The sequence below is a fragment of the Lactuca virosa genome, chromosome 3, assembly GCF_052849685.1.
Source record: "Lactuca virosa cultivar CGN04683 chromosome 3, Lactuca_virosa_CGN04683_v6, whole genome shotgun sequence".
Classification (NCBI taxonomy): domain Eukaryota; kingdom Viridiplantae; phylum Streptophyta; class Magnoliopsida; order Asterales; family Asteraceae; genus Lactuca; species Lactuca virosa.
The window spans coordinates 385,430,739-385,440,786 of record NC_136428.1 but is presented as its reverse complement, the minus strand read 5'-3'; the positions used below and the strand labels follow the sequence as shown (position 1 = coordinate 385,440,786).

General features: G+C 29.2%; 1 long non-coding RNA gene across 18 annotated transcripts; it reads left to right on the top strand.

The window, feature by feature from the left end:
* Positions 1–353: 353 nt before the first annotated feature.
* On the top strand, positions 354–4,891 carry LOC145167706 (uncharacterized). 18 transcript variants are annotated; one of them, XR_013741374.1, is made up of 11 exons: positions 354–724; positions 847–917; positions 1,021–1,074; positions 1,149–1,196; positions 1,307–1,393; positions 2,069–2,174; positions 2,430–2,515; positions 2,658–2,748; positions 2,863–3,428; positions 3,535–3,837; positions 4,575–4,891. It is a non-coding gene; the product is annotated as an uncharacterized LOC145167706 (long non-coding RNA). The 18 variants fall into 18 exon arrangements; XR_013741376.1 differs by lacking the exon at positions 847–917; XR_013741375.1 differs by lacking the exon at positions 1,149–1,196 and having other exon boundaries at positions 1,021–1,121.
* Positions 4,892–10,048: the final 5,157 nt, after the last annotated feature.

Sequence of the window (10,048 nt, the reverse complement as noted above, 5' to 3'; positions counted from 1 at the left end):
GGAAAAAGAAAAAAAATGACGAAAACGATCCGTCGATCAAATCGATTAAATCATAAACTAATAACATACCGGTTCAACTAAAAAACCAATTTTTAAATCATTGATATTTTTAGATTGATTTTGTTGGATTACATAATTATTATATATATATTAAAATTGTGAAACAAAAGAACAGTAAACATCGCTCCTTTTGTCCATGTTTGGTCGCTTGAATTAGATCATTATTATATATATATTAAAATTGTGGAACAAAAGAACAGTAAACATTGCTCCTTTTGTCCATGTTTCTTCGCTTGAATTACATTTCCGGTCCCTCTATATTGCTTTGTGTGTCAATGTGAATTACAGTTTAGTCCCTCCGTAGATATTTTCCTTCTTTTTTGTTATCTCTGATTTTACCTGAGCTCTAGATTCTTCGTCTCAATAAACCCAAAAAGGGTCTCTCCACCACCGCCCTATAGGCGATTGCCCACCACCAACTCTGCCTCTTTTGTTGTGGTATTGACAATTTGGTCCCTACACGTGTTGATCATCGTTTGGAAACAAACACATCCAAATCGAATGCCACAAATCGAACTCACAGTTGTTCTGAGTTCTCGATTCCTCTATGACAAGTGCCAACGGCGTCGGTTGTGGTTGGTAACCGTCATCGTCTAGCGAGTGAACACCGTTGGCTGATTGTCTCTACCAACTCGATTCAGGTGACTTCGGTTCTTCATAAGAGGTTAGTAGTTCATCCCATGCTTCAAACCGGTTGCCAATATCAGTCGATAATCTCAATCGTTGATTTTGATCAACTCTTTTTTTTTTTGTCTTTTTTTTTCGTCACTTCCGTGTTCCCCAAAGTCTCCAACACCGGCGACGAAGGCGGTCGGTATGGATGACTCATAATATCACCTTTCTTCCCATCACCGTCGGTAGTCTATTGATTTCAATTTTGGGGGTTCATGGATTTAAATTCCCGCTTTAATTCACGAAGGTTTCATAGATTTCGATGCTTTTTCCGTTTCTTTTGTCAAGATTGAGGAATCATGGGTTGATGGTTGTTGGCGATTTCGATTATCTGCTGTGTCGGTTAGGAGCTGCTACTCGATTTCTCGAATTTCGATGTTTATAACCAGGTTTTATATTCGTTCATTTTTTTCTAGGGTTTATGTTCGTAGTCTGACCGACGTATATGAAGCTAATATTTAATGGTATTTTTTAGCATTTTTTGTTTGATTTGGAGGTTTTGTTCCACACAGGGTGCCAATTTACTGTCAAATTTGTCTCGAAACTGACTATTATCTCGACTTCTGCCACACAGGGTGTACATCTTTTATGTCCAGCCACCGACATATGAAATTGAAGAATAGAGGAGATCGATTGAGAGGGAGATATTTCGAGTAGACAGGTAAATCACTTAGCTAAATTTTCCTTTATGTATCTTCTGCCCAGCATGTATTATATGTAATGACCATGTGAATTTCATCAATCAGCTCATCTCAATGTTTTGTTGGTTACTCCCACTAAATTTGTAATTGGGAGTCTGGCACAGTAGGTAAATCCATAGAATGAGATTTTTTGTTTAAAGGTTGATTTCCAATTTCTGTTTTTATTTTAAAGCAAGTTAGTTTAAATTTATGGTCTTTTGTAAGTACTTTTGGAAAATAGATTGCAAGGCGATTGCAAAATGCATTTGATAACCACCCATTTCAATAAAATGCATTTATATTTACAAATGTGTGCTTTTTATCTTCCTGAAGCTGTTATGAACTATCATTGAAGGCTTCCATATGATTCAAATGATTTTTATTTGTTTCGTTTCCATTTGTATCAACTTTTGAAACCAAACACCAATGAAGAATTTGTTTTCACATATTATATATATTCAATTCGCTCAGCTTTTTGCGTTAGTGTTTAAAGGGTGAAAATGAAAAATGTCCATTAGTGAATGACATCGGGATAGGTTATACTATTATATAAGAAATAAACAAACATAGATTCTAATTTTGTCTCAATATGTGGTTCGGTTTGCTGACATGGCTATTAATTCTTACACATATGAAATCTGTGTCGGCTGGATTAGGGGTTTTGCCATCTCAAAACTGCCATGGGAGTGACGGGTTGTGTGTAAGTGGGGCAAGAATGTCAACAACATAGTAACCTAAGTCCTAAGCTAGCGACTGAAGGAGGTAAGATTGATCTATTTATTGCTGATTTGGATTTTAAATTAAATTTTCTTATTTTATATTTTTGGGTTATAACACTTCATCTTATGTCAACATGGATTATTTTCAGTAATTATTTTATGGGCCTATTATTACAATTTTTATTTTTATTGACTATGATTAAAAGTTGTAATAACTTCCTTGCTAAACTTATATATATATATATATATATATATATATATATATATATATATATGAGTTGTTTCTGCAATTGTTTAGGCCGTGATTTTGGTGCACCCTGCAACTGCAGAGGGACATCAGAGTATGTTCATCGACATTGCCTTCATCATTGGCATGTGGTGAGGGTAAACTTTCCATCTTTCATCTGTTTTTTCTATAACTTTACAATTGTTATGGAAAACATAATAAAGATAAGTTGAGTAAATGCTGCTTTAAGTTGTTCTTATGAGTTGTATAAGTTTTTAATGGATTTTGGTAATGTTTCAGGTTGGTGTATACAAAGATTTAATAGTATTCGTTGAAGGTAAAGATGAAGTATACAAAAGCAAATATCCTCTTTCAACAGTTTTGTATATTGGTAATTGATTTCTTATAAAGTATTTATGTATTTGTGAAAATTTGGTAAGTTATATGAAAAATAGAATGAACTGAGAGATTGTTTTAAGTAATTTATAGACTATGTTTTCTGCAGGTTAGAATGGAGAAATTACGAGATATAATTGCAGCATTTCAACGGATGATTCCCACTTTTGGAAAGGAAGTGTTTTTTGTCTTCTCCCATTTGTTTTTGTTTGTTATTCTGTAGAAATTGTTCTGTTTCTGAAGCCATTCAACATGAAGCCAAATGACTAATATTTATCTTCATCTATGATATTGAGGTTTGCTTTGTGGGTAATAATCAGCTAGGATAAGACTGAGGTTTGCTTTGGAGCTTAATAAGTCAAAATCTATGGCAAATTAGAAATAACATTGTTCTGGAAAGTTGTAGTATGTAAAGCAAAGAATACACAGAAAAAAGAATCGGACAGAATGGGTTTGTAATGAATGAGATATGGTTGCTTGAAGTTGGTTGTTCAAACACATGAAATGCTGAAACGTTCATTGACCACCATGTTCAGGGCTGAATAACCTCAGATCTGGAGAGATTCGGATGAAACAAATAACATGGAACTTTTAGTACTACTCCTAACAGGCTTTCCAACGATATAAAGTTTGTCCAAATCGGAGTTCGTATGGCCGAGTTACGAGGCTGTAAAGGTAAGAAAAAAATCATAAATTTTGCTGAAATTATCCAAGTCAAGGAAGTAAGGGTAATCTGGTCTTTTGCACACTAACCGGGTTTGATAAGTTCTACCTGATGCAGGAAATAAAAGAAGCAGGTTTGTGTTCTCTTTGTGTGCTCAAACCAAAAACAAGACGCACACACACACATCGATTGTGTATATACAATATTAGATAAAAGAATCTATTCAGAGAAACAAGACGAGAAAGGGAAACAGTTGGAAGAAAGGGGAAGGAAGCGCTGGTGTGCTGTTTCTGTTCTTTTATCGAAGATGGTGACCATGTCGACCAGACAATCAATAGAGGTGGGTGATGGGGCTACAATGGTCGATTAAGCATAAAACAACCCTAATGATTTCAATTTCAGCAACTTCTTCATATTAAGGTTTAATCCATGGAACCCTAAGTACTTTCTTGAGATAGTATTTGAAATAATGCCATACATGTTGAAATTTATGATAGATTATAGAAATGCATCATAGTTTGAGTTCAAGAACATAAATGCATGAATCAATTCCATTTTCTTGAGGTTGAAGATGATGAATAGTGACAGTTGACTTTTTCTGTTTTGGTCAAACCTTGACTTTGAGTAAAATAGCAACTAATGAAAATTATATGCATGATTAGAAGCTTGAAATTTAAAGCAAAAACACAAATATGTTGCTATGAACTTCATAAACTTGACAACTTGTCATTTTTAGAGGCTTTGTTGAAAATAGATTGTTAAAATGAGTATATAGTAAATGATTCAAAGAGGTTTGACAACCTAGGTATTTTTTTTTTTATTATCAAAACAGGTTTGGTATGAAATATTCATGAAATTTCATTCTAGAACCTAAATAAAACACATTTAGGCAAGTAGGATGCCTAAATGAGAAAAATGTCAAAAAGGGGTCGAAGTGGAAAATGGCTAAAAATGCTCCATGAAGCTTTCTGAATGTTTTGAACACTCTGGGCATATTATTTAGCTATATGACATTGTGTTAAACACATGGATGCATAAAATTTGAGTAAATCACACTTGTGAGGGCTAATATGAAAATTGGAATTGGGAAGCAAATAAAAACATTTTTCTTGCTTTAAATTCAATATTGACATCCTCTTACTTATTTCCGGGTTTAGTGCTGTCAAAGTTATGAACGAAGAGTCGTCTGATTTAGGTATCCTTCTTCAACATCAACTTTCATTGAAGTAAGAGAACAAGTGAAAGCTACGACAAACGGATTGGAAGGTAACATAATTAAGAAGCAGGTTTTTTCTTGGCAAAAAGGCATCACTTTCACAACTTTTTGTAGGGCATAAAAAAGGGAGTTTGAAGTTAGATGCAAATGTTTTAACAAAACACATGTGGAAATAGTGTAGGACCAAGATATTATGTTAATGGACAGGAGAACACTGTTCTCCTTTTTGTTTATGGTATTTAAAATTTAATGGATTAAGTATATACAATATTAGATATAAATATAATTATCGTTGCTTACAACCATTTACTCCTGCGTTTATGGTATTTGATTTTCAGTCGAGAAGCTATTTCTAAAGGCCATAAAGTTTGATAACAAAGTCGAATGGTGCATTGATTATTTGATTTTCCATCAATCCATCATGCATTTATGTTTTGTAAATTGATACTATACCATTCTGTTGATTTTTACGATGTTGTCATCACTACACCTATCACACAATTCCCAACAAACTATACATTAATAACATAAATAATCGATTCTCTTAGAACGAAAAGAGCTATAACACAAAATATTCATATTTATTTATTTATTTATGTATTTAATTACACTATTTATTTTCAAAGTAGTTAAACAAATACAATCCAGGTATAAAAACAAAACCAAAACAACAACTAAACGATAATAAGGGACAATTTCTGCGAAAAAGGACGCAGATTCACTATTGCAAAAGGTGGCCGGCTGTCCAGTTCCATCCCATCAACCAAACGATAAACCCATGAAGTATATTTTTCGAAAAATAACTTATCCGACGACCCACAACAAAAAAATTATAATTGATCAAATAACATTTACAAATAACACACAACGGAAAAAATTGTCGCATGTTGCGGGGTTCCCACCTTGCGGGGTTCCCACCTAGTTATTAATTTTGCTTCCCAAACAAACATATCGCCAATACATTTTATCATTATGGTTAAACAATCTTATTACTTTTATGCCACATGCAATTTTAAATATTAGGTTTAGTTTATTAAATTTCTTGTAGCCCACTGTGACTGTGATTGACTCGATATTACAGGGTTTGTAAACGATTTCTTGAATCAATCCGGCTAATAATAAAAAAAAAACATGCAGTTTTATTTATTTATTTAGTGAATCGGTACTGAAATTGACAAAGGACGGAAGGTGGGTTTTATTAAGCACACACGCATGCAGTGTTTTTTTAGAAATGTTGGTGAGTCCCACTTTTATTATCATCTCGAAAGAGGTTTATGTATTTCCGGTGTACTCCCTAATAAATCAAAATCATTTTGTCATTTGTTCTTTTCTAATGTATTATGCAATATGTTTATTTTTTAAAAATTTCTTTACACATGTCATTTTATTGTTTTTCTATTTTATTAAATTTCACATAATATTTAAATATAATAATAAATGCATATCAACTTTCATTAATATATTTCCCTTCTAATTTCAAAATTACTAAATTAAACTCTTATTAGTTACCTTTATTTATTTATATAAATTATTTGTTTAAATCTAAAAGAGAAAAAACACTTTAATTTTAATAATTCAATAATTTTCTTATTTTTTTATACATTCAGACTTCAAATGTTTAGAACTTCATATTTAATTTTTCTTTTAAATAAACTCATGTAATACATGAGTCTCACACCTAATCTATTATTTGCTAGAATACACCAATAAAATTTACTAAAAATTAAATTATTATTTAATCAAATAGAGATAGATATTAAATAATATCCATAATTATATGAATATTAAATGATATCAATAATTACAATTCATTTTTTATGGAAATTAATTAAGTTCGTCATTAATGTCAGCAATAATATTCTTTCAGAATGAATTCGCATCTAGGCTTTCATGTATATGTTTGTGCTTTGTTTCAGGACTCACTCACTTAAAATACAACAAGGTTGCGTAGAACATGGAGAACGGGAGTGTATTATAGTAGAATGAGAGTTTATTCTAGCAGAATAAGGAGGCGTTTGAGATTGCTTTTCAAAACAGCTTACTGGCTTATTGGCTTTTTGAAAAGCTAATAAGTAAAAAAAAAAAGTGTTTGACAAACTCAAAAACACTTTTTAGAATAGTTTTTCCATAAGCTTCAAAAAACATTTTTTAATAAGCATGTAAAACTTGGTTTTTTAAAACTGCTTATGACTTTTTAACCAAAATAACTTCAAAAAGCATTTTTTAAGTCAAATACTTTTGAACTTATTGGTTTATTGACTTTTTCACCATAAAAGCTAATCCTAACCCTTTTTAAAAAACTTCCTTTAACACCACTATAAGACAATAAGCAATTTTATCTAAAAGCACTCCTAAACACCGTCTAAGAATGTATTCTAGTATAATAAAAGTGTATTCTAGTAGAATACACTCTCATTCACCATGTTTCAGACAACTTTTTTGTATTTTAAGTGAGTTGGTCCTGAAATAAAACTCGAACCCATACATGAAAAACTAGATGTGAATTCATTCATACAGAATATCATTGCTGACACTAATAACAAATTTAATTAGTTTCCATAAAACTAGAATTATAATTATCGATATCATTTAATATACATATAATTATGGAAATCATTTTATATCTATTTTTATTTTATTAAAGAATTTAATTATTATTAAATTTTTATTTGTGCATTCTAACACACAATAGATATAAGGAACACATGAACATCTCTCACACACACTCTCTCTCTCTCTCTCTCTCTCTCTCTCTCTCTATATATATATATATATATATATATATATATATATATATATATATATATATATATATAAACATGGTTACAATTTGGTTCAAAATAAATACTTTCTATATCATAACACCAATTTGAAGAAAAGGGAAATTTAAACTATTTCTAACAATTAGAGATTATTTAAAAGAAAAAGAAATTTTATATAACAGTTTTCTAAGAGATATATATATATATATATATATATATATATATATATATATATATATATAGAGAGAGAGAGAGAGAGAGGTAAGTTCAATTAAGAAAATAAAAAAGGTTGAAAATGGGGAATCATTCTCAGCCACTCATTTATTTTTGCCGCAAAAGCCTCCGTTGTACCAGCGAAAATGGATAAGGAATACACATGTGTTTCCAACAAAACATGTTTCCTTAAACTATGCTAATCATTACCTTAATATATACAAAAACATAGTTTTTTTCGTTTTTTTTTTTTAATTTTTGAGAAGCTATTTTTATCGAAAAATGATTTTAAATATACCAAAATTCATGATTTTTTATTCTCTACAAATAGACATCCATATTGATATACTTTTAAGATAAAATAAATTTTTTTTTTATATTTTCAACTATCGTTATTTATAAGTGAATAAAAATGCATCAGATTTTTGCTACAGTACATTCGTTATTCACTTATTAATAAAAATATATAATTAATTTTTTTTTACAGTTTAAGTATCATTTATACTACTTATTCATATATAAATAACAAATTAACTGTAACAAAAATCGGATAAATGTTTTATTCATATATGAATATAAAATATGACGACAACTAATACACGTTTTATTCATATATAAACATAATATATGACGAAAGATGATGTAAAAAATATATTTTAAGTAAGAAAACTTTATTACTTGTCATATTGATATATGAACGATACTTAAAATATAAAAAACAGAGTTAAGCATACGTTTTATTCATAAGTGAATAACGAATGTACTGTAATAAAAATCTGATAGATTTTTATTCATTTATGAATAACGAAAGCTGAAACTTTAAAAAAAAATAAAATTATTTTATCTTAAAACTATATCAATATAGATGTCTATTTATAGAGAATAAAAAATTATGAATTTTGATATATTTAAAATAAATTTTCGATAAAAATGACTTTCTAAAAATACAAAAAACAAAAAAAGTATGTTTTTGTGTATATTAAAGTAATGATTAGCATAATTTAATGAAAAATGTTTGGTTGGAAAATATATATTTATCCGTTATCCATTTCCGACGGTACGCCTAAGTGTTTTGCGGCAAAGTAAATGTGTGACTGAGAATAATTCTCCCATTCTCAACCTTTTTTTTTTCTCAATTGAACTTTATATATATATATATATATATATATATATATATATATATATATATATATATATATATATATATATATATTACAATATGTTTGTAAATTAATGGTGGTTATTGGTTCGTATCACATTAATCACCGTCTATTACATTGAAATTAAAATCAAACGTGATAATGTTTCCGTACTTAATTTTAATCTTTAATTTATATATATATATATATATATATATATATATATATATATATATATATATATATATATATATATATATATATATAGGGGAGCGTTCAATCGAGAACACTTCTTATCGCGAGAACATTTGAGAACAAATTTAGACCACACAATTTTTTAATTAAAATTATAAAATAATATTCATATAAATCAAAAAATAGATACAAGCAATTAAAAAACTCACTAACACCACTCACTCACCACCCAACCAACACCACCCACCACCCGCCACCACCACCACCCATCACATGTGATTATATGTATCAAATCGCATATGATTTATGTTGATAATATTCATGATTCGATATTTTTTCTTATGTATTTAATCATTTATGATTGTATGTATTAATCACATATGATTAATGTGGAAAAAGAAAAACTATTTAATCAAAAACGCGAAAATGAATCTTGTGTACAGAAATCATATGTGACTAAATGTACAAGAACAACTATTGAACAAGAATGTGAAAATGAATATTGTCCATATAAATCATATCTAGTTAGATACATATAATCTCATGTAATTAAGCACACAAGAACAATAACTGAATCGAGAACGCGAAAATAAATATTTTCCACATAAATTCTATGTGATTAGATACATATAATCACATGTGATTATATGCATTTAATCACATATGATATATGTGGACAATATTTATCTTTGTGTTCTCGATTCAATAGTTGTTCTTGTGTATATAATCATATGTGATTATATGTATCTAATCACATATGATTTATATAGACATCATTATTTTTTGTCGGAATAAATCATATGTGACTAGATACATATAATTACAGTATAGACATCATTATTTTTTGTCGGAATAAATCATATGTGACTAGATACATATAATCACATATGATTATATATATTTAATCAAATATGATTACAGTGGACAAAGAAGAATTATTGAATCGAGAATGTGACAATGAATATCATCCACATAAATCATATATGATTGGATACATATAATCACATGTGATTATATGTATTTAATCAAATATGATTTATGTAGACAATATTTATTTTTGCGTTTTCGACTGAATAATTGCTTTTGTGTAATTAATCACATGTGAT